The 25,747-nt window shown below is 44.9% G+C and overlaps 1 protein-coding gene and 1 long non-coding RNA gene across 2 annotated transcripts in view; one reads left to right on the top strand and one right to left on the bottom strand.

Moving 5' to 3' along the window:
- epm2a (EPM2A glucan phosphatase, laforin) overlaps positions 1–1,156 on the top strand; it is an 11,852-nt gene extending 10,696 nt beyond the window's left edge. Inside the window, exon 4 of the mRNA XM_076984290.1 lies at positions 1–1,156. This exon is cut by the window's left edge and continues 480 nt beyond it. The gene's annotated coding sequence lies outside the window, so the exon portion shown is untranslated.
- A 5,112-nt stretch (positions 1,157–6,268) lies between these two features.
- On the bottom strand, positions 6,269–25,343 carry LOC143484995 (uncharacterized). Its single transcript, XR_013122766.1, has 3 exons — positions 25,249–25,343; positions 24,957–25,028; positions 6,269–6,547 (listed from the first exon to the last, which is right to left on the bottom strand). It is a non-coding gene; the product is annotated as an uncharacterized LOC143484995 (long non-coding RNA).
- Between the last annotated feature and the right edge of the window lie 404 nt (positions 25,344–25,747).

The raw sequence follows: 25,747 nt of genomic DNA, 5'->3' as shown, positions 1-25,747 counted from the left end.
AGCTTTAGTTTGGTACTTTCTGCTTACTTAACAGCATTAAAGAGAATGCAGAAGGTATAACCTATTCCCTAGTCACCATAAATGACTTTAAGATGTGCTTTGAAAGAGTAAATTAAAGTGCCGGTTTTGACTCTTCTAGCTATGTGTGCATTGTGCAGCTCCAACATTTAGAGCTCCGTCATTTGTCTCGGAGACCTCATGCAGTTCCATTCAACGCATTACTGTTTCTTCCTGCTTTTAGCTAGACAGCCATTTTCAAAAGGCACCTTGAAGCCAGCAGCTCGAATGCTAATGTAGCAGTACTGCTTATGCTGTCTGCTACTTTCTAAACATAATAGCCCCCCTTCATTCATTTGTGAACAGTCAATGTGATGGCTATATTTAGCCCGGGAGTTTGCCTGTGTTTGGAGTGATATCAGATAACTCTAGCAGGGTGTGGGCTGCACTGTAAAACACTGTGACCTTTGGATGAATGGATAGAAACTCTGTGTTGGGAGGCTTGGATGAATGGATGTAAATCTTTCAGAAAACTGAGACGTCAAATGAACCCTCATGGTCATGTAAGAATAGATCACATGAGGGAGAGAGGGGGTCAGAGAGAGAAAGAGAGGGAGTGTCAGAGAGGGGGAAGGAGGGAGGGACAGAGAGAGAGAAAGAGGGTCAGAGGTAGACAGAGGGAGAGAAAGAGAGGGTCAGAGGTAGAGAGAGAGGGAATGTCATAAAGAGGGTCAGAGAGGGAAAAGGAGAGGGGGACAGAAAGAGAGGGAGAGAAAGAGAGGATCAGAGGTAGAGAGAGAGAATGTCAGAGAGAGAGAGAGAGTAGGGAGAGAGAAGGAGAGGGTGAGAGGGATAGAGAATGCTAGTCATACATGCATCTTTCCTCACAACGTTTATCTGTGGAACTCCATGAGGGCCAAAAATGACAGATATGGAATGCATTTGACTGATTTGACATTTTAGTGATTTGAATGTAGTGTTATACCACCCTGTCCTCCATATGCTGCAGTAACTTAAGTAAACCTTGGTGGTCTGGGGACTGAGGTTAGAGGACGTGTCTCTACGACATCATTCTTGGCTTCGCTGTAGCCCCCTCCCCCCCGAATGAGGGGAGTCAACTTGGATAAATAAATGTGAATAAAATGCTTATTCAAGCCTGTCCAAGTGTGCTTCTTTAGTTGTAAAACTACAACAGTTGTGTAGATTAGTGTAAAAAAAATCAATTGTTGTCTTCTTCATTGTAACAATTATTGTTTGGATCACAATAATGTAGAAAGGTAAAAAGCAACTATTGTTCCTGTCAACAGAGTCACTGAGAGTCACTGCACTGTGTGGCATCTATTCAACTTGGTTCAGCTTAGCCAGTTAGAACAAGGTCTGTGCTCAAAGCTTTTATGTGCTGTTTTGCATCAGTGAACACTGATGTGAAGGTTCTGCATCTGAGTGTGTGTGTCTGCATGTGGAGTGTGGGGACAGTAGCACACGTGAAGTGAGTGTGGGGACAGTAACACACGTGGAGTGAGTGTGGAGACAGTAGCACACGTGGAGTGAGTGTGGAGACAGTAGCACACGTGAAGTGAGTGTGGGGACAGTAGCACACGTGGAGTGAGTGTGGAGACAGTAGCACACGTGAAGTGAGTGTGGGGACAGTAGCACACGTGAAGTGAGTGTGGGGACAGTAGCACACGTGGAGTGAGTGTGGAGACAGAAGCACACGTGGAGTGAGTGTGGGGACAGTAGCACACGTGGAGTGAGTGTGGGGACAGTAGCACACGTGGAGTGAGTGTGGGGACAGTAGCACATGTGGAGTGAGTGTGGGGACAGTAGGACACATGGAGTGAGTATGGGGACAGTAGCACACGTGGAGTGAGTATGGGGACAGTAACACACATGGAGTGAGTGTGGGGACAGTAGCACATGTGGAGTGAGTGTGGAGACAGTAGCACACGTGGAGTGAGTGTGGGGACAGAAGCACACGTGGAGTGAGTGTGGGGACAGTAACACACGTGAAGTGAGTGTGGGGACAGTAGCACACGTGGAGTGAGTGTGGAGACAGTAGCACACGTGAAGTGAGTGTGGGGACAGTAGCACACGTGGAGTGAGTGTGGGGACAGTAGCACACGTGGAGTGAGTGTGGAGACAGAAGCACACGTGGAGTGAGTGTGGGGACAGTAGCACACGTGGAGTGAGTGTGGGCACAGTAGCACACGTGGAGTGAGTGTGGGGACAGTAGCACACGTGGAGTGAGTGTGGGGACAGAAGCACACGTGGAGTGAGTGTGGGGACAGTAGCACATGTGGAGTGAGTGTGGGGACAGTAGGACACGTGGAGTGAGTATGGGGACAGTAGCACACGTGGAGTGAGTATGGGGACAGTAACACACGTGGAGTGAGTGTGGGGACAGTAGCACACGTGGAGTGAGTGTGGGGACAGTAGGACACATGGAGTGAGTATGGGGACAGTAGGACACGTGGAGTGAGTATGGGGACAGTAGCACATGTGAAGTGAGTGTGGGGACAGAACCCCCCCCCTCAACCAAAAGAAAAGTACAGAGATGAGTAACAATGGAATTAAACAAATCATGAACATCCTGAGAGGGAACACAGATGGCACCAAAATAAAAGAACATAAACTGAGCTAGTAGGATAGTGGTGCTTGAAAATGAGTCTATAGAGTCAAGGATCACAACAAAGGCAACAAATAAACGTATTCCAGCTCTAAAAAGACGTGTCAATGGAGAGTGGCTCAGGTACAGCTTAGCAAACCAAAAGCACGTGATATCAGTGAATGAGAAAACACAGGTGTACAATCAGCTCTACTGTGTGTGGAAACCCATACTGTGCTGAGAGTTATGCATGGGAGCACTCAATCTCCCACGTGTGCTTTAGTTCACACTCAATCTCCCACGTGTGCTTTAGTTCACCCTCCACTGTGCAGGTTGTAGATCTTCTGAAGAGATTGTTAATTAGTGAACGAGTTGAAACAGGTGTGTTAAATCAGGGGGTTGTACATTTGGGACTCCAGAACTGGTTTCTGATGGCTAGGATTTATAATGTGGTACTGGACTACTTCCACAGGCCTGTGTCTCCACGTCCAGACCTCAGACAGCTTCAGTTGGTCCATGGCTTTTTTTACCCGATTTAAAGTGGGCAGAGAGCAAATAAATTAGTTTGGGTCATTCTGATGTTGAAGATTTTAAATTGTCCTTTTTTGCAGCGTCGTACACTGTAATTTATCGACCATTTCTATAAACACCCAGAAAGGCCAGAAATATTAATGACTCCCATTCAAAATCACCAAAGTTATACAAACAAGCATCAACTGAAAACTACAATGGGTCAGCCAGGTTGAGAGCCGCAGACTGCATGTCTTATGGCTGTGAAGTCTTTCCTGACCACAGTATATCTGAAGACCAGAGGTGGACATTCCAGGTTCAGAAAGTAAAACTCCTTCCCAAGATTTTACTCAAGCTTGCTGGATTTTCTAATTAGTGCACGTCAGGTAAGATTAGTGGAATCAACACAATCCAGGAAGCCTGAACAAAATCGTGGTGAGAAATTTTACTTTCTGAACCTGGAATGTCCACCTTTGTTGAAGACTATTGTCACAGTATATCTGAAGACATATAAGTCAGGAAGAGACCTTTATGTCCCATGGTTTAAACAAACATGGACATGACAATATTGCCCATACCAGTAGTGTCATTGTACCAGTCACTTGGTATTCTGCAATACAGACTACAAAAAAATCATTCCATGTTATAAACACTAACTACAAAGTAAAGATTCGATCAGATGGAAGAACGGGGCAGATTTTACCACAGAACTGGGTTTTCACGTACATTTAGCTCAGTTGGTAGACGCTCCTACCCAGAGCACCTCTGAGACAGGGCTGTGCACACATTTTTATCTCCCGCTCTGTAGCTGTGCTATTAGGTACAGTGACAGGTATAACATATGTTTTTGATACATTGATAAAAACTTTAAATGTTTTTTCATCCCCGAGGAAAATACAGGGTTTAGCATCTTTTACAAAATACCAGCTTCTCTTCAACAAAGAAGAGTACACAATGACAAAATGGAAGAAAATCACACACTGGGGTGTTGTGCTTGGTTAAAAGCTAGATAGGTAAACTAGCTGTAGGTCAAGTTTTGGTCGAGAGGAAACTAGTAATAGTGCCCTTGAGGGGTATTTAGCAGGTGGAATATTTGGCTGATAGAAGAAGTCATGGTTAATGTAGCATATGGGGGTATGTCTTGTTTGAGAGTCAGCTGGCGGTGGAGTATTTGTGGTTAAAGGAAATTTGGATCTGGGCTAGTTTTACCTCAGAAGCAGTTGGCTTTGTGGAGGGCACTTGTGGCTGTTGACCAAATTGGAATGGGGTAGTTGAGGTTGTGGGATATATAGCTGAGTATAACTGTGTTTGAGGGGTGACTGAGTTAGTGCTATAGTTGAGTGTTATAGTTTGGTTGTGGGTTGTACTTTGGGGGAAAGGACAAACTGAACTTAAGCACTTATATTACAAGCACAGCCTCTGCATTTCTAACTGTGCAAAGTTTTTGGACAAACAATGATAATTCCCGATGATAAAGCACTGGGTAGTTCCAACCAAAACATCCCATTCATCCGAAGGTAAATAAAACGTGCTAGAACTATCAACCACGAGCACAAGTTCCGCTTGTTGTCAAAAGCACTTTATAAACTGAGCCTTGATGTTTTGATTTACTAGGAAAAGAAAAATGATTGTATATTTGCATACTTTTACATTCTATGTTTTATTTAATTGTCTATTTTATTTAAATGTCAGCAGAAGACACCATGAACGTTAGTTTTGGATTCCTCCTTGTTGGTGGAATGGGCTGATTATGTGTGTCCACTGGGACACTGGGACAAAAAGAGCAGATTGAGTTATCTGAAGAGGAAGACGGGTGCCATATGTGCTGTGTTACATGTCCACGTGTGTCTTGAAATATGACACACAAGGATGAGTTCAGAGGCTTTATGACTGCAGCTGTAAAGGGTGCCACTGGTTTTAGAATCAACCAAATCAAATGGGAAAGTTTCAATGAAGTGGATACATCAAGGGTTGAACTGTATTGTTCAGAAGTAATCACCTGTGAGGGTTGAACTGTACTGTTCAGAAGTAATCACCTGTGAGGGTTGAACTGTACTGTTCAGAAGTAATCACCTGTGAGGGTTGAACTGTACTGTTCAGAAGTAATCACCTGTGAGGGTTGAACTGTATTGAACTGAAGTAATCACCTGTAAGGATTGAACTGTATTGAACTGAAGTAATCACCTGTAAGATTTGAACTGTATTGTTCAGAGGTAATCACCTATAAGGATGAACTGTATTGAACTGAAGTATTTACCTGTAAGATTTGAACTGTATTGTTCAGAGGTAATCACCTATAAGGATGGACTGTATTGAACTGAAGTAATCACCTGTAAGGGTTGAACTGTACTGTTCAGAAGTAATCACCTGTGAGGGTTGAACTGTATTGAACTGAAGTAATCACCTGTAAGGATTGAACTGTATTGAACTGAAGTAATCACCTGTAAGATTTGAACTGTATTGTTCAGAGGTAATCACCTATAAGGATGGACTGTATTGAACTGAAGTAATCACCTGTAAGATTTGAACTGTATTGTTCAGAGGTAATCACCTATAAGGATGGACTGTATTGAACTGAAGTAATCACCTGTAAGGGTTGAAGTGTATTGTTCAGAGGTAATCACCTATAAGGGTTGAACTGTATTGAACTGAAGTAATCACCTGTAAGGGTTGAACTGTATTGAACTGAAGTAATCACCTATAAGGATGGACTGTATTGAACTGAAGTAATCACCTATAAGGATGGACTGTATTGAACTGAAGTAATCACCTATAAGGGTTGAACTGTATTGAACTGAAGTAATCACCTATAAGGGTTGAACTGTATTGAACTGAAGTAATCACCTGTATGCACCTGTGTGCAGGGAGAAGGGTATGTGTGCTTGTCATTTGTCAACCTGGTGTTTTCCAATTCCAAATGTTCAAATGCTTCCAAATATTTCACCAGCATCTGAATTCCTGTTGTGACTTCAGTGATTTTCTGAACATGACAATTTTAGCTTGTTTAGATTACCAAATAAAGAATCAAGGAATAAAACAACACATTCAGACAAACAACAATTTTGTATGTAATCAACTTTGCATTAATGTAAATATGTGAAGACTGCATTTCTAGGGATGGGAAATTTTATACTCAGGAAAGTGGCTTGGGTCCTCTTGTCCTTCACTGTGGGTCGGGTCCTGTTGTCCTGTTGTCCTTCACTGTGGGTTGGGTCCTGTTTTCCTGATGTCCTGGTGTCCTTCACTGTGGGTCAGGTCCTGTTGTCCTGGTGTCCTGGTGTCCTTCACCGTGGGTCAGGTCCTGTTGTCCTGGTGTCCTGGTGTCCTTCACCGTGGGTCAGGTCCTGTTGTCCTGATGTCCTTCACCGTGGGTCGGGACCTGTTGTTAACTTCAAGGAGCATCACTGCATGCCAATTTACCACAGATTTCTTCTTCTGGTAAGTGAAAATGACAGCAATGTTAAATTTAAGCAGTGGCACAGCATACTAGATCACCATAGTTGGTCAGGCTCCTTACCTAAATAGCAAGATAAGCTAACAGACGAGAAGGTTGGCTTAATTTAAGGATTAATTATGGGTTTGTACATTTGTACAAGGTCTTTTCAGTGGCGCAAAAAGGGGTTATGCAGCGTATGCGACGCATAGGGGCGCTGCACTAGAGGGGGCGCCAAATCGAGTTGGTGGGGGGTGGGGGGTGGAGTGCGGGGGGCGCCAATAGTATGTTTGCATACACCTCAGAAAGTATGTAGCTGCAACCCTGGGTCTTTTACATGTCGTTGTCCAGCTAATAAAACTATGCCTGAACTTTACAATCCAAATGAAAAGTGGCCTGAACTGTAGAAGCTGATGTAGGTCGTCCGTGTCGCCCTGAAGAGTGTTTGGTGACGTAGCTGCTGGAATGGTGCCGTGCTACAACCAATGACTCAACATCTGCTCTGAGCACATTTGCACAATATGGTAATTAACCAAAACCACAATCATAAAGCTGTTGATAGATAGCTGTTGACTTCCACTGGTATTCAACGCTGTTATGGGGGTGTATGTCTAAATATGCAAGTTTTGAAACATTTTCTTTGTAAAATTGTATGTCTGAAAAATTGGAAATTGGCTACATGTTTAAAAAAATATTCACTAAAAATGAATAATAAGCTTTTAATATCTGGCACCCCACACACGAGTCACCATTGAGTCATGTTATTTTTCCCCAGGTTTTTACTTCCACAATGTAAAAGATAAACTTAAGGCCATAACATACAGTGAATCTAAAGTGAAAGGCACTCTCTCCTCCTCCTCTCCAGAGTGGGACCAACATCCTTATAGCTCCTTATACATCAAGAGAAGGCCACACTACACCTGACACTGTTTTACATTCACAGTAGCGCTGCCTCCTGTCTGTGCTGTTTGTGGTGAGCGGTGTGTTGATCTGCTGGTCTCCCCGCCCCTCCCCGCTGGTTCGGCCCATTCTACAGACCCGGTCCATTACTCCTCCATTTGCTGTGACTCTTTTTTTTTTGTTATTGTTAATGTTGTTTTTTTAAATTCTGTCTTTTGTCATCTCCAGCCGAGCACGTCTTTAGCAGGAGCTGCCCGCCGTGTGCCGTTGGGGAAAAACCTCCTGCAGACGGTGCGTTCTGTCATGGGGCAGGGGTCAGGGGTCAGGGGTCAGTCTTTGTGTCATACATTAAAGTGTTCACCGCTTGCTTGGGTGAAGGGCTTAACTGTATACATGAAACTTTGAAGCATGGATTGGCTCTGTGTGTGTGTGTGTGTGTGGGGGGGGTGAGCACATGCCTCTGTGAGTGTGTGTGTGGGGGGGGGGGGGTGAGCACATGCCTCTGTGAGTGTGGATGGATGAAGAGAGCATAGGAGTGAAATAAAAAGACGTAGCTTGGACTAAGTGACCTGTCAAAGGTGTTGCTACCTGAAATGTCTTGGAGACAAATTTGCTGGGATTTTTGCGTGTGTTCAAGAAAGATAGAAAAACAGATGGATGTTTTTTTTCCTTGGAGATAGGACATTATTAAGAGGCACTTTAAATCCATATATCTCCATCACTCTCTCTTCTACACACACACACACGCACACTCACACTCACACACGCACACACACACACACACACACACACACACTTGAGCAGAAACAGCAAGACCAGAAATGTGTTGTCTGAGGACGGAGCAGTGTTTGTGTTCTCTGGTTATTCTTTCAATATGGGAATCTGTGTTTTGAATTACTGTAATTCAGTCACAATGAATGCTTCCCAACGAGTGTGACAGAACCACCATTCAGATAGATCTCTCCGGATACTGCGCTCAACAAAACACCTGTTCAAAAACACCTGTTCATTTCAGCACACATCATGTCTGAGTCGTGTGTGAGCCCGGCAGCAACAGAACCGTGGAATCGGGGACATTAAGGGCAGGTGGAGTGTGTGTGATGGTGAACAGCAGAAGACGTGACAATGCTAGTATTGTTACTCTCACATTGTTACTCTCATATTGCTACATGCTTCTGCCCCAGCCAACGTTGAGCTGCTCATGCACAAGTTTTGTACTTTTCACCTTGCTCAAGAGTTTACGTCCATCACTCTGGAGTGCACAGCACTTAAATGTTTATAAAAACATCACCTGTACCACCTGGTGACAGAACACTGGGCCACTCAAGGACAGTTATAAATCACACTCTCAATGGACAATGGGCAGTGGTCCAGCATGCTTTTAACAATCTGCTTTAAACAATCATCCTTTAAACGCCATCATTTCTGTCTCAAAGGAACACCAGTCACTCTGGCTCAGGGACTAATCAACCATGATGAAGTTCTTTCAAAAAGTGCTTAGAGATTCCATCACCTCTTCGCTCCATGGACCCTCTACGGTTCCCATTCATCCACAGCTGCTCCACAGTTGACGCCATCACAGATCTGCTCCAGCAGCTGGACACCAGGACACCATCATCCCCTCCAAACTCATCACCAAGTTGGAAGATCTAGGACTTCATCTATCCCTGTGTGACTCTAGCTACGTGGCGGACAGACCACAAGCAGGTAAACAAATATCTCACCCACCCTTGGCTTCAGCACCGTGGCCCACCAGGGTTGTGTCCCGAGCCTCCTGCTGTATTCAACATGCACGTATCACCTCGTGGCCACTTCCAGCTCCTCCACCATCGTCAAATTTGCTGACAACACGGTTGTGGTGGATCTGGTGATGATGAGAAGCTACCTGGAGGAAATTAAGCTCTTGGAGGTCTGGTGCCAGGATAATAATTGCCACCTTCAGTGTCAGAAGCAGGAGAGGAACTACTACCTTGTCTGGACCAACATGTCACTGCAGTGGAAAGAGCAGATGGTTTACCTCGTGAATCACATCTCACCGGTCATGGTCTTGCCACCTGGACTACCTGGTGAAGAAGGTTCATCAGCATATCTACTACCTCAGACATCCAAGGGACTTCACACTGGCCCTGAAGGTGATGTGAAACGTCTACACCTACACCATGAAAAGTACGTCACAACCTGATCTGGGAACAGCACCAAGCAGGACAGGCGGGCTCTCCAGAGGATGATGAATTCATCTGCATGTTCCTGACTGTAGACCCTCTAGTACAAGCGGTGCTGAACCAAGACCAGGATGACTGTGAAGAACTCCAGCCAAACCAGACATTGACTATTCTCTCTGTTGAGGTCAGGAAAGTGCTCTGGCTCCCTGAGGCCAAACAGAGAGAACATGAGGAAGAGCTTCCTCCCACAGGCCATTTGGGCTGTGAACCAAGGAAGCAACTAGGACGACCTCCCACACACACGCACACACACACACACACACACACACACACACACACACACACCATACACACAGGACCTTTTCACTCAACATTAATCACTGATAATTATTTACTATCTCCTACTCAGTTGTGCTGCAAATGTATTTTCACTTTGCACATTTTGCAGTTTGCACTTTAAACTCAGCTATGCTCATTTCTACATCTCCACACTCCACACTGCTGTCAATTTCTATATTGTTTATATTTAGTTTTTGCACTGTAATTATTTTCCAGCCATTGCTTTTTGTAGTTATATTTGATCCATCCATCTTCCCCCCTCCTCTCTCACCTCTTTTCCTCTTCGTGATTGGTTCTCATATTTGTTTAATGTGATTTTGAGCAATAAATTGTTTTACTGTGGTAATGGTCATTTAATAAGATTGGTGTGTATATTTATCAGTGAGAATTTAATAGGCATACATTACAATGATAAATGGTTAGAACTATGGTGGATTTATTTTTGTTTTTAAAGGTCAAAAGCCTTAAATGCACTGTAAATGTGTCACGTTGTGGGGGGCCCCCTGCCGGTCGCCCCCGGTTACAGCGGCAGCGGTCCTGTTTTTGGTCACGTGCATACCTGTCAAGTTTTGTATTTAAAAATACGGGACATTTCCCGTATGTGACGTCATCGCCTAATTTGCATAATCAGTTATTTGCATATAGCCGCAATCGAGGCTGTAGGAGAAACGAAAACATCTTTGGAGTTGCAAAAGTGAAGAAAAAACACCCCAAATATGTTTTGAACTACAAATGAATTAAAAAATTAAAAAATTCTAGTGGTATTTCTAGCTACAAATGGGGACATCTCCTGGGCATATTTCTGTGCCTTTAGCCCGCGTTTGTGCTTGGCAGATTGTTCGTGCTGACGGACATCGTTCCTTCCCCCATGAGAGACACTAAAATCACAGCTACATATCTTACAGCATGAGTAGCTATGCCCCTTCATGCTCCTCTTTAGGAAAATAAATTCCCTGTCCCATTCGTCAAGGTACTTACACGTACGCTTAGCTTTTTATGCAGGACTGCCTTTTCTCGTTAAATCCTGATTTGTTGTTCCACGTTTGCTCCCACTGTCGACACTAAACCCGCGAGTTTTAATTTATATATATTTTAAAGCATTCATGTGCCGCGCCAAACAGAATTCTGTCACTAGCCTCGCGAGAACTGCTACCTGCAGTAGTCTGGGTGGCAGTTCTCGCGAGGCTAGTGACAGAATTCTGTTTGGAGCGGCACATGAATGCTTTAAAAAAATAAAAATTGAAAACTGAAAATACGGGACAAATACGGGAAAATAAAAATATGGGACGTCGTCGGGACAGAGCGGTAAAATACGGGACTGTCCCGGCCAAAACGGGACACTTGACAGGTATGCACGTGATGTTCGTCCCTCAGGTGGGCGGGACTCGTGATCCGTCTCACCTGAGGGTCGTTTGTTCGTCTATATATGTCTTGTCTTTGTACCAGTTGACTGCTGGTTATTATTTTCCTCATTGAATGCACGGGTTTTTGGTTTGCACACTTTCTATTAAACCATCCTATTTCCCTGAGACTTGGCGTGATCGCTTCCTTTTTAAGTTGCTCACCCTGCCCGTCACAGAATAACCAGCCACCCTTCGGAAGCCGCCAGTCTCCCTTTACTTTCTCCTTCGTTCGTGGTCATGTCTCGTGGTAAGTGTTTGTCTACGTGCTGTGTGTTTGTCGTGTTTTGTCCGAGAGAGTGTTGAGTCTGTCCCCACTCGTCCCGCCGTGTTTAAATGTTGTTTGTGTTAAAACCCGTAAAATCACACGGCGGTGACTAGAGCTGGGGACCAGTAGACTCCGCTCTCGCCCAGCGAGACCACCGGTACCTCACAGTACGCTCGTCCGTTGTCTGTTATCGTCTGTATGTGTGTGTGTGTACGTTGTGTTGTGTTTTAATAACGACGCGGACGTGAGCGAGTGTGTGTGTGCCGTGGTGTGTGTGTTTCGCTGGTGGTGTTCGTGTGTGTATGTAGACGGGTCCACCGATGCGTGCTGCGCGCAAGAACGCGTGAGACGCGAGAGTCTCTCGGCTCTTTCGCCTCGCTCACCCGATATCTCGTGGTGACGGGGGTGAGCGACTGCGGGCCAGAGAGACGCGTCGCTGTGGGCGTGACGCGCAAGCCGCTCGCGCATGGCTCTCTCTCTCTTCAAAGATCTACGGATCCTGTTGTGAAAACGGTGAGAGAGAGAGCTCAATCAATCATCAATCAATCGATTTGATTGATTGATTGATTGAGAGAGAGAGCTGGAGTAGGCGCGTCACGCTCTACAGAGTGCGTGCATCGGTGGGTCCTGTCCGTTTGTTTGTGTTCTGTCTTTGCGTGTTTGTTTTGTCCTAGCGTGTAGCGTGCTTTGTTTTATGTAATTCCTCTCTTGCACCCCTCTTCACTGTGTGTGAGGAGGGGCCCATTTGAGGTCCCGTGTCACTGGATGTGGCACGGAGGGCATCTCAGGTGCGTTAGTGTTATATGTTGTGTTTGTGTTTTTTGTTTTGTGATTTCCTGGAGGGGCCCCCCCTAAATATGTTTTTGGGGGGGAGCTATGGGGTTCCTGAGCCACGACATGTGGCTCAGAAGGCGCAACTCCCTTAGGAGACCTGACCGGTTGGGAGGGACCCCTGAGCAAGGAGGAGCCCCTGTACCCTTTATGTAGGCTGAGGATGCCTGGGGTGTACGGACAGGGTGTCTCCTCATGCCAAGAAGGGGTCCCCTCCCCCCTGGGTAAAGGGGGGGTCAATGGTCAGTGTGGGTGCATGTTTTGTGTTGTGTGTTGTCTGTGTGTGATGTGTTGCAGGTCGCTCCTGGTGGTGGACTGCGGCACTCCCGGACCTAGTGGGGTCTCCAGGAGGAGACCCTCTCCTTCGAGCTCGGGGTGACCAGCGTGTCCCTGATGCGCATTGCCAGGGCCCTGGTCTCTGGCGCTCCTGGGTTGGGTGGAGGAGTCCACCTTGAGATGAGGGGCCCTGGGAGGAGTTCACTCCCCAGGAGTCTGGGGTGACCCCTAGCGAAAAGGGCAGGGGTCAGCTCCGAGCGAAGAGGTAGGTTCGGGAGGTGGTCGGTGGAAGCCGTGGTCGCACCCCAGTGTGGCGGCCTGCACACATCCACACCTGTGGCGTATGTTGGGCCATGTGCTCCTGGTCCGCACACAGCGGTGGGGCTTAAGCGGCCTAAGGCCGGTTAGGGCGTGAGGGCCCTGTGACCGACCGGGGCATGGTTATCGTCTTGTTGACGGCCCAGTCGGTCCAGGGTCCCGCCCAGGAGGCAAGCTAACCTGTATGTGTTTTTATGTTTCAGCTCAGGACGGCAGGGAACGGGTCCCTGCCTTGTCCCCGCCCTCCCGCCCCTTTGTTGTGTTTTGTGTGCTGCCGCTGTGAGCCGCACATCCGGAGGGGAGTGCGGCTTTGGTGGGGGGGTCTGTCACTTTGTGGGGGGGGCCCCTGCCGGTCGCCCCCGGTTACAGCGGCAGCGGTCCTGTTTTTGGTCACGTGATGTTCGTCCCTCAGGCGGGACTCGTGATCCGTCTCACCTGAGGGTCGTTTGTTCGTCTATATATGTCTTGTCTTTGTACCAGTTGACTGCTGGTTATTATTTCCTTAATCTGGAACCATGCACGGGTTTTTGGTTTGCACACTTTCTATTAAACCATCCTATTTCCCTGAGACTTGGCGTGATCGCTTCCTTTTTAAGTTGCTCACCCTGCCCGTCACAAAATGTTTATACAGCCAAGTAAATAATGTTTGAGTCCTTCCTTTACAAAACACCTTTTCACCAAGAATTGTCTGAAAGTATCGTTTCATAAAAATAAACGTGACAGTTAAACATGACTTAACTGACTGCTTGTTAAACCCAGTGTTTTTGGCCAGTGCCAAACACACTTGTATATTGAACTCTTGTGCATTTTTCAATTAGCAACTATTACCCATATGAGGCAGTGTGATTATTTAGTACCGCAATCTCTCTTCTGGAATCCTGAAATTGAATTGTAACTGTAATTGAATCAGATTGATGCTGCCAGGAAACACATGACATTCACAATGGAGAGTCAGTTTGACATTACATTAAGCCTGTAATTCGCCCACTATGGTTTGAACATTATCCTCTGAAACATGACCAGAGAGAGAGAGAGAGAAAGAAAGAGAAAATATGTGCCCCAAACTCTGTTGATGGCTACCAATGCAGGATAGGCCTATAATTTCTCAGTGACCATAAGCTTATCAACCAATGTAGCAAATGTAATGAAAAAATGAGAAACGTAGTGGATATAAAGTGTAAGTGTGTGTGTGTGTGTGTGTGTGTGAGAGAGAGAGGACCAGTTCACACTGACCACTGACCAGCGTCCTCTAACCCAGGGGTTCTCAACTGGTCTCAGCCCGGGACTCACTTTTTCTCATTGTCATTAAGTCGCGACCCATTAAAGAAAAAAAAGTTGTAGGTTGCCATACACCATGCACTTTATGTAATACAACTTATTTGGTGGTCTTATGAAGGACCTTTTAAAAGCTATTGAAATTATTTCAAAAAACAAAGTATGTAGTGTTCTGGGGCCTTCACGACCGCCCCTTGCGTCCGTGTTAAGGTAATTTGTAGACGGTGCCTTAGACGTTGCAGTGGTGAAAGTTGCACATTTAAAATAACATGTTGTCTGCTATTTAAAATACGTCTATTCCTGACGTAAACAAAGTTGTAGATGTTTGTCTTAGTTGCCAGAAATAAGAATTTTCATATTCTGGCACTTTTGCTAATACTGTCAAAGTTATTGAAGAAAGAATTAAGAATATGTGAACGTAGGGTGACCATATTTTTGTTTGGGAAAACCAGGACACTGTGTGTAAGTTGTCGAGCGGGGGGGGGGTGGCGAACGTAAGTTGTTGGTTCTCCGCCAGTTGAGTATGATGAGGCTCAACTGATGAGGCTCAGGGATTCCGTGTCATACAGCGCCGTGCTCAGGGTCCTAGTGCCTGTAGAATTAATGGCCCGATTAACGTAATTTAAAAACCAGGACATTTCCACAGTTTTAAAAAATATCCCGGGACGCCCGGGACCAGGCCCGTTGACAGTCTTGCTGGGGCCCGGGACTCTCGGGACAAGAAAGTTTCATGTGCCCCCCCCCCCCCCCCCCCCCCCCCCCCCCCGCGGGCAATGACGTAATCGCAGTGGCACCGCCCGTGCGCGAGGCCCTCACGCGCTGTCGATTCGCGAGGTCGTGCACCTCTCGAATTTTGTAACTTTGTGCGCGCCGCGCTTCAGCGCAATGAACAAAGTCGTGTATGCAGGGTTCATACACCTCAATAAGGTGGAATTAAATCACTTGTACGTCACTTTCAAGGTCCATTTCAATATTTTCCAGCACGTTAAACTTAAATAAGTTAAATATTTATACATATACTCGAAATAATTCGCTTTTCATCACATTATTTAATGGTTATTTATTTTCAAAACGCCCAATCTTAACGTCTTCACGTTCTCTCATGTTTCGTCCTGGAATTACAAGAGGCTTGTATTTGTAAACGTAATACAAGAGAACTGGGGTGAGTTTCCCGAAACGTTCGTAGCGCTAAGTACTTCGTAACCTCGTATGAAACGTATGAGGTTAAGAAGTACTTAGCGCTAAGAACGTTTCGGGAAACTCACTCCTGTTCAGTCAGACAGATATTTGTTGTGAAACGAAGTAGTTATAATTTCAAGCATTTTCAAGTACTTTAGCCTAAATTCCAACACTTTTCAAACCTGGAACACAATGCAACATTAAAATTGGTCAGGTAAATGTTTTCCTTTCTTTTCTGCGCTCCAGATTTCTGTATTTACTTTAACTATCCATCACTGCATTTCCCGCTGTTGTGCGGTTACCAGCCGGTTACGGTAGGTGCTGGATCAAACCATTTTCCAGTGGGAGGCGGGGGTGTATGCACTTAATGGAAAATATGCAAATAGGTAAAAAACATATATTTTAGCCATTGAGCTTATTTTGAGTACAGAACTTTATATTAATGAAAGATTTCAAGATTATTTAAAAATTATAGATTTTAAATAAAAAATAAATTGCTGGGTTCTTTGATGGGCCCCCCTGGTCCTGGGGCCCGGGACAACAGACCCGGTTGTCCCCCCCTGTCGACGGGGCTGCCCGGGACAGGACGTGAAATACGGACATGTCCCGGGAAATACGGACGTTTGGTCACCCTATGTGAACGTGAAACAAACTTTACTAGTATTCATACGAGTGACTTTTGATACCATTAAAATTACCTTAAAACTATGTACAGTTATAAAAAAGTGTGTCCTCTTTGGCTCCGACACAGAGATACGGTCTCTGGTCCGACAGAGATGTAGACTGGAAAAAATGCGATATTTTTCGCTTGGCCATTTTCAACGATTAGCGATTAGCGCTCCGCTGCTTTGCGAGTCACGCTGATGATCAGATTCCCGCATTTGTTGATGGGGAGTGAAATAATTATATTACTCGCAAATTTAAATTTATGGTCGCGATTGCGACAATTTTAGTCGCAATCTGGAGCCCTGTCATGTCTGACGGGTGCCTCTCTGTCTTTTTTCAGGATAAAAGGTGAGTACAAAATTAGAAGAGTAGCATATTAATTTTTTTACAAACTGTCCGCAACCCACCCAGAACGTGTCCACGACCCACTTTTGGGTCGCGACCCACCAGTTGAAAATCACTGCTCTAACCCACTATGAAGGAGCAGAAGCACAATCAGACATGGATTTGCTGAGTATTTGTGCAGTATTTCCCTCTGCAGTATGATAGGTGCTATTTTTAGTCTTGGTTCTATTTCATTTGTCCTGTTGTGCTGAAATTTCCCATAAATCTCTGGCAGGGTCTATTAGCTCACGGGCCAATGGGCAGAGCTGCCATTCGTCAGGAAGACAAACTGCTGCTCTGCTTGGGCTACTGTGCCTGGCTGTCATATTTCTCTCTCTCTCTCCCAAACTCACACACTCACAACTACTTACAATATTAAACAGTCATGTGACCCACACATTTTCTCGCCGTGTCCGTGTTACTGAGTGAACTGTGGACCTGAACTGATGGTGGCGTTACCTTTAACAGGAAAGACATCCCTGTCCCAAGTCACCTTTGGACACAACCTTCCATGGTCCTTTCAAAACTCTGCATTGTCCTTCAAGCAAGAAGCAAGCAAACCCTAACCCTACCATTTGCTTACCTGAACCAGAACACAGCTAATCTCGTTGGTTGAGTAAGTGTGGAACCGCTTCATAAATTCACATTCAAACCAAGTGACCCACAGGTAAGATGACGGCTGCGTGCTTTCTACTGATGTTGTGTTTTATAAAGATGTTTGGCAAAGGCACGTTAAGGGTTTGATACTCAACAAAACTCATTATTTCCAGATGCAGCAGCTCTGCACTGGCACAGTGTCACACGCTCAGTCTGCAGGTCTTGACGCACAATCTCTGAGTGTATTACCTTCCTGCTTTAAATCCTCTGCAATAATACCCCCCCCTGCCAATAAAGCAATTATCATCCCAGAACTGCTCCACAATAAACACTCTCAAGTGATACTTCAAACTTCCAGTGGATCACCAGCTTCCTTGTGGCCAGAGATCAGTGGATGACAAAGGGAAAATTCTCATCTGGCACATGCATAAAGGATTGGTACTGGCGCCCCCTATGGGTGTGTGTGTGCTCTCCCCAGTGTGGTTCAAACTCCAAACTAATGACCCAACAACAGTCATCCAACATCCAACAGGAACAACAGTCACCAGGCATCTGACTGGGACATTAACATCTGGTCCGTAATTAAGAAATTATGGAACTTCCTGCACCAGCTGGAAAAGTTCTACCTACCTCACGAGGTTCAGTTCTACACGGCCGTTGTAGAGTCCGTCATCACCACCTCAGTCTGATGCGGGACACCAAACATGACCTTCACAAACTACAGTGCATCATCAGCTCTGCAGATCACAGGGGCTAACCTGACGACTGCTGGATCCACACGCCACCAGTACCAGGAGGTGAGCCGTGATGGCTGGCCCACTTCACCCTGGCCCACTTCACCCTGGCCCACTTCACCCTGGCCCACTTCACCCTGGCCCACTTCCCCCTGGCCCACTTCACCCTGGCCCACTTCACCCTGGCCCACTTCACCCTGGCCCACTTCACCCTGGCCATCATCAAACGAGTGTCGGGACAACCAGACAGCAGACAACCTTCTCTCCCCATGCTATCACAGTTATGAGCAAACCACAGCACATGCCCAGCACTCAAACCTCTGCCCTTCAACTGAATGTGACTCATTGAGTTAACGTACAACTGTATGAAGGAGTGAGGGACTGAACTATGACTGAGTTAGGGAGTAGCGCTTGCTTGTGCAGAGTGTCCAGTCATACGATCTTTTTAAAGAGAGGAATCACCCTTTGGCGTGCCAGTCACTTATCAGTGCTGTGGAACAGACTCAAGGGCTTGAAGTTGACTGAAACACCATTATTCCTGCCTAGACTCCTGAAGATCTCATATACGACTACGTACTGTTTCTATTCTTAAGTTAATCTGTGGAGTTTTAACCTTGAATGATCTAGGGCAAAATAAGCCCTGTCTCACACGCAGATAATTGAGATTTTAAAAATGTAGATGGAGAGCGTGACAAACTGTGAAATAAAGCCTTGCTGAAAAAGCTTGCAGTACTAATGAGCGCCTCTCCTTCAGTATCTGTCTCTCAACTCTCACTGACTGTAGACTCAGTGGGAACATGAGGAACCTAATAATTAAGATTTATGCGATAAAAAAAAAACATTACTAGCTGTACTATTCCGTTAACCGATACATTAATTATGAACAGTTAAAATGTTTTCCTTGCCTACTTGAAATTTTGTTGTTTACTGAAAGAAAACAATACTTGGTACTTTTTGTCAATTGTTTTAAGACTTAAGTGCACTTATCTAACCCGACCTCGTAGCCAGAGGCGGTCTTTGCATAGAGGCGTAGCTAGGCAACTGCCTTGAGCCCCTCCCACTGTAGCCCACTGTAGGGGCCCCCTGACTAGCTAACTTATTTCTGTTGATTAATGTTGATTGGCCCCCTAGCTAATTTCACCTTGAGCCCCCAAATTGCTAAGTCCGCCACTGCTCGTAGCTGAAGTGTAGGTAGACAAGGCGCCTGAATGAACATCACCATTGAGAAATGTTGAGGGTGGCAGTTAGACCTTTTAAGGAAACTGCATCCATTTTCTGATCACTTTCTACATGGTGATTAAACCATTCGAATTAGATTTACCTGATAAATACGGGTGTTGACTTTTAATTTACTCTAGTATTAACAGTTGTGTTCGCAAAATGAAATGCTTTATGCAACTGAAAAGCTGATTAATTTCTGTGTTGGAAACATGTGCAGCGATTTTTTCTCCGCATGAATTCACAATTCCTAAAATAAAGTAAAAAAAAAAAACGGAGGCGGCGGCCTGCAATCTCTCCGAAATGTTTCGTTGGTGTAAAACTTGGCAGATAATTGTTCTGTGTTAAAACGATTGCGAGAACTGGACGTCCTCGTGTTCAGTGCTAAAGCTTCTCTGAAGAGATCCAGTTTAATGAAAACACCGTTGGACAAGTTACAGCCCACACGACGAGCTCCTTCCACTTCGTGTGATGTGGTATAATTGCACCCGGGTCCCTTCTGTTCGTTTCTGCTCTTTCAATTTATCTCGGTCCAGTTCGGCTAGGCCGCAGTTTTTCTCCCTTTGTCCATTAGAACAATTCCAGGCCGAATGACCCACAGGTTCTTCAGAGCGCCTCAGTGGTTTCTGAGCGCTTATCCAGGTGTCGTCTCGCGCTGGAAAAACCAAGATTTTGGCCGCTGCTGCTCTCCGTAGCGTACTTAGTCTCCACGTGGCTCTAACAGAGGCCATAACGAATAGTGCAGTGAAAGAATTGATCATAAAGAGTCAGTCATCCGTTCACTTGGCCTGGATGATTCATCTCCCACTCCACGGAAGAACATTATCCCGAGGAACACAAAAAAATACAATTAATGAGAAAAACGAGACCCCACAGGCTTATTAGTGGCAATTATACTACATGTAGAAATCATTCTTTATATAACCGGGAGTTCCTTTAATCCTGTTGTACTTGTCCACTGACTATAAAGCCGTTTAATTCTGTTCTATCCAACATCATGTTAAATGCTGTTAAACTAATATAACGGTAAATGTTTATATTCAGACTGGTCGTGATGTACAATAGAGAAGTTAATAGATAAGATATTAAATCACCCACACGAGCACCTCGCTGGTCCTGCAGATGTTTTAATGCGGTTCCGCACTAAGGAGACGTTAATGTTTCATTACGTTCCTGATAAACTAATCCAGCCCGTATACGACTTTAGTGTGTCTGGACCTCCAACCCACGACTTAATGCAGATTTACAACCAAATAAATGTGTTAATCCCCAAGCGCAGTATAACCCAGCCTCATAAAAGCCTTATTGAGGTTCATATCCCAAACGGATGGGCCTCATTTGAACCCGGTACCACCACGGTCCAGACAGACGTGATGGCTTTATCAGAACACATCAGTCATCCTGCTCCACGTTCGGTTCCGTATTGGATCGTCCGTCACTGCTCATTCGCTAATATGTTGGAGGAGAAATTGACCTCCAGACAACCAGGACGACCACGGTTTTATTAACTAGGATCAAACTTTTTGATAGTCATTTATTCCCCAAACTTTTGTCAACCCTGTTAATAAGAACCAGAAATGTTTTGAATTAATTTTTGCAATAACTAAACGCATTTTATTATGAGTCGCCAGGAAAAACCGTATAGGTCATAAGAGAAGAGTGCTTTTCTAATGTTTCTGTTCACTTCTGTGCGTAGCTAAATGGTTTTTGTTGTGTAGGTACGTTTCTGTGGCTATTTATGATGCCCTATAATAACAATCGGTAGGTGCAAACGCTGACGCTGTAATGAGTGAGTTAAGAGAGGGTGGAGTGTTCTGATTTGCTGAACGACCTGTCAATCCAGGACGCGAGCGTACCTGTGGGACGACACTGTCATTAACTGTCCCTGTCCTCGTTAGTTAAAGAGCTTTTTCCCGTGGACGCTCAAAAAGAGCAAATTATTTATGAATTTCACGACTACTGATCTCCTAGATTAAAAGAGCATTTTAAATTGGAATTGGATCTTCAGAAACAATAAATGCAACATAATCACGTCAGACATCCTTTGGTTAAGCACGTGCCTATATTGGACCGTATTATATTGTAATGTTATTCACTGATGTTATCACGCCTTAAAGTCACATCATTTTTGAAGTCATGTAAAACTTTCCAAGCATCTTTTTTCCTAAAAAAAAATGTGAGCGTGTGTGCGAACTAACAGGACTTTAGTCGTGTGTGTAGATTCTCCACAGTACAGTGGGATTGTAACGACAGACACATCAAGGTCGCAAATGAATTTAACACAAGTGCTTTTTCAACGAATACAGTTTTCATTTAGGTTACAGTTACGTTGTTTCAGACTAAAGCGAAGCAGCGGTCCAGCACGCTAAAGCTAACGTGTCTTTTTTGGTTTGCAGGTTGATGATGGATACAGACATCGTGTTGGGAATCTTTCTGTGTGTCTCCACACATACGTTTTTCAGACCCTCCGCGAGCTGAATCCATAAATCATTCGTGACAAGAGGCAATTAATGGAGCCCCCATGGGGAGATGAATCTGTCCATCTGAAAAAAAAAAAACCCTCAATAAAATGATCATGGCGCACAGACACGTGGAGCTCAAACACTGAGAAGAGTGCTCACTAACACCACGTGTGCTCACTAACACCACGTGTGCTCACTAAATAGTGTTTGTTGCGATCCTTCATTTACACTATGCATCACGTTTCGTTTAATCTGTGTCTCGCTGGCTTTCCCTCCGTTTCCCTCCAGTTTTACTCCAGTCACGTGTTGCTAGTTGGCGTTTACCTCAGTCAGTTAGAACTCAGCATCCGCTTGAGATTAACGATATGAACGAAATTCAGTTTACTGTCATACTGCTACAACCTGCAATTATTATATACACTGCAAGAGACTACAACACACAAGTGAACCATTTATGTTTCAAGGCTAAAACCTGAGCCGCATTTTTGACCACACATGCATGCGAACGCATGCTCGCGCACAAAGGCAGAGAGAGAGAGAGAGAGAGAGAGAGAGTAAGTAATTTAATGAAAGGGTCTTTAGCCTTTTGCCGCATATCAGCATAGCAAAGGCCAGCACTGTGATGATTAACATATGATATATTGTGTAGCTTTGGTAATTGTTTTCTATCAGTGCATTAAGCTACACAGTTTCATCATTTGCCTTGAATGATCACATGCTCCCCACTCAGACACAGCACTGTGCTCCTGCTTCTACATCATCATCATCATCATCATCATCAGACTCAAGGCAGGAGCAGGTACAGAAGCGGCTGCATGCACCCACATACACAAGGCAGGTTTACCACAGTGCAGAGGGCCATCACCTAGAGCACGTGCATTTTAAAACAGTTGTTCACTTCTAAGCTCGAGTCAGAGAGATGGTCTCTGCTTGGTAGAGGAGTCAATTTTCCAGATCTGTCTTGGAAGTGAGTTCATGTACTCAGTGGGTGTGCGAGTTTGTATTAAAATGATGGAAAGTAAGAGAATTAAACCTCATCGAGGATGTGTACGTGTTCATTTCGTGTCTATGACGGGCATGCTGATTTTGTAATGGACAAATCTTGGTGGCATTGCACCGATGTCAGAATGGATTCCCATTTCCGAACTGCCATTTCCAGCCACATAACACTGTCTCGTTTGTGTCTCGGCAATATGACTTCAAATTTGCATTCATGAACAGAAACGACTGTTTTCATCTGTAGGACTGTTGGCTGTTGGGACTCAACGCTGTGAAACTGCATGGAGATTTAGTTACATTACAGCATCACAGAAGACATCAGTGGGGCCTTCTCAGATCTCAAATGTTTGGGTGTTTCCCGTAGGTTTTTACAATTGAGTGTCAGTGGTTCAGATGGAGCAGAATTCATTTATTTATGGATGTAAAACTGCTTTCTGGTTTGTTATATGAATAATGAAAATGACTTTTATTTTGGCTGGGTTTTAAAAAGAGCAGGAGAAGTCACTGCTGAGGACACAGAGCAAGCCGGCGAGATGAGATGAAGAAGCCACTAGAGATCTTTTATTTTTAGGGTCTTTTAAAGGTTTTGCTGGGTCAAGCTGATTTCAAGAAGGAGATTGTGAACTTGAGAACTTGGGGAAACTTCATTACATGTAATGCCATGTCGGCCCCGTTGCCTGACCGAATGCCTGTAAAGTGAGATATGAATATAGAGGGATAGTGTGCTGTATCCCAGAAGCCCTGGGAGCTGCTCAGGGCTGAGAGTTCAGCTGGTAAATTGACATTGAGGGCACTAAGTAGCAGCAGTCAGGACCCCGTGGAGATTTTACACATAAAACCTGAACAGGAAGCCGTGCTTACAGATTAGACACAAGTACAGTTTGAGAGGGACTTTTTTTTTTTTGCATAAGAAAGTCACACGTTGCCTGTGTTAGCTCTAGCGCCATTTTGGTTAGCGCAGCACAAGTGTAATTCAGGAGACAGAGGAAGGCCTTTTCTTTCTCAGACTGCTACCAGCAGGATTGTTTCTCTTCATACACCCCTCTCCACCTCTTCCTACACCCTCTCCAACAACCCTACACCCCTCTCCACCTCTCCACTCTCCCTACACCCCTCTCCACCTCTCCCTACACCCCTCTCTCCACTCTCCCTAAACCCTTCTCCACCCTCTCGCTAATACTTTCTCCACCCTCTCTACCTCTCCCTACTCCCCTCTCCACCTCTCCCTACACCCATCTCTACTCTCTCTCCACCATCTCTACACCCTCCCTCTCTCCACCTCTCTGTCTCTTGCTTTTTTTGTCCATTTCCACCGAGATCATCCCTAAGCCACTAATGTGTGAAAGCCGTCTCACTCTCACACTCTGATAGCTTCTCTCACTCTCAGTCCCGTGTTCACTGCGGGGTTCTCTCATCCTTCTTACTGTCTTTCTTTATATGTGTGTATTCTCTCCTAATCTTATGATTCTTGCTGTGCTGCAGAACGGCTTGTGGTGAGCCATCAGACGTGGAGACGCTGTGGCCCGATCCCCACGCTCTCACCCAAACACGCAAGGCCTGCTGGGGGATCTTTTGCGTGCTATTTTTGATTTGTTTCTTTAAACAAGAACCTTTCTCTCTGCTGGGGCTGGGAATGAACAAACAAACAAACAAACAAACAGACAGACAGACCCTGGGACCTGCTCTCTTTCTCATACTCTTACCGTCTTGTGCGTTGTGTATTCATGGTGTCACTCACACACACACACACACACACACACACACACACACACAAATCAATGAACAGAGACAATAAATGAAGGGTCCGAAATAAAGATACGGGAGCGTACTGGAATGCATGGGTGGCTTGGCACATGGTAGTCAGTGCATGAACCTAATGAGTTTATGTAAATGAAGATAAACAAACCCCAGTTGATGATGCGAGCCAAACAGTTGCATAATTAGGTTCCATGTTCCCTCCATCACCTCCACAGGCCTGTGCTATCAAGCCGTGGAAGCCACGATGAAGTCTGCATTTTGTTATGTACAATTATCTTGCATAAGTTATCCTTCATATAAGTGTCGTTTGTTTTCATCTAAGTGTTATCTTTCGCTAGTGTTGGTTATGATGATCTAAATTTGTCACGTTAATGTTGCAGGGAATGACAAAGCAAGTTCACACGACTTTGACAAAAGAAAGACTTTTTGCTTACAAAACTTTGCTGAAAACACTCTCCTCAATCCTGGAGTTAAGTATAAGCCAATTGATGCTTTCTCCCTGTATGTGGAGATTATCTCAGTAGGCGTTCTGCCTGTTGGAGTGCAGATCCATATTTATCTTATGCAGTACACAGATGTGGGTGAGTGGGAGATGTCTGGCTGATACCACCGCAATGCTGTCAGAGCCAAGATTAAGAGAATTACCTCTGATTCAGGCAGTCCAATTGGAGGGTAATCAGCTTTAATGGCATTGAAGGTGTTGCGGTCTGGGGCAATCTGAGAAGAAGAGAAGATGGAAACCGAAAGAACATTTATCTCCACAAACAGTTTTGCTGTGTTCCAAAAAAAAAAAATTACACTTTTTATTGGTTCTGGAAAGAACAATAAGTTCGAGGTGAGAAATTTGGTGTGATGAGATTGACGTTCATTCTAACACCCACGTGTGTACAACTAAACACACACATTCATAGTGCACTGGTAATTTTCATTCAAATACCTCGGGGGAGGGCAGAAGCCAAGAGCATATGAAATACCGCTGAAAATACACGCCCTGGAGACAGCACGATGCATTGTGTGGATTCAGCTCTGTGAAAAGGAACAACCAAGGTCAGAAACTTTGACAACAAACTCATTGTTATGGAGAGAAAGAGAGAGGGAGGATATGTTTTTATTTAACCTAGTAGAAATAGTATTCACTAATTAGGTACAGCTGTGGCAATTGAAACAGCATTGTGTACTTTACAGTCCAGCAAACGTAACACGTGAATATATGAAAAAGAGCTTGCAGAACGTTTTCATTTGATTTCTGTGGCTCCTGTTTGGAATTTGTAAAAATGCAGTATGAAATGTAATATCCATAGCAACAAGTGTGGGCAGTGGGTGCCTGTGCGGTCCTGTCTGAGCTCCACATTCTGCAGGACTCATGTGAACCTTATAAGACCTCCAACACATCATACTGCCAAATAATGACCCTGTCACAGCTGGAATATATTAGA

The sequence above is a fragment of the Brachyhypopomus gauderio genome, chromosome 21, assembly GCF_052324685.1.
Source record: "Brachyhypopomus gauderio isolate BG-103 chromosome 21, BGAUD_0.2, whole genome shotgun sequence".
Lineage (NCBI taxonomy): Eukaryota > Metazoa > Chordata > Actinopteri > Gymnotiformes > Hypopomidae > Brachyhypopomus > Brachyhypopomus gauderio.
The sequence above is the reverse complement of the archived record's forward strand: the minus strand, read 5'-3'. Positions and strand labels throughout refer to the sequence as shown.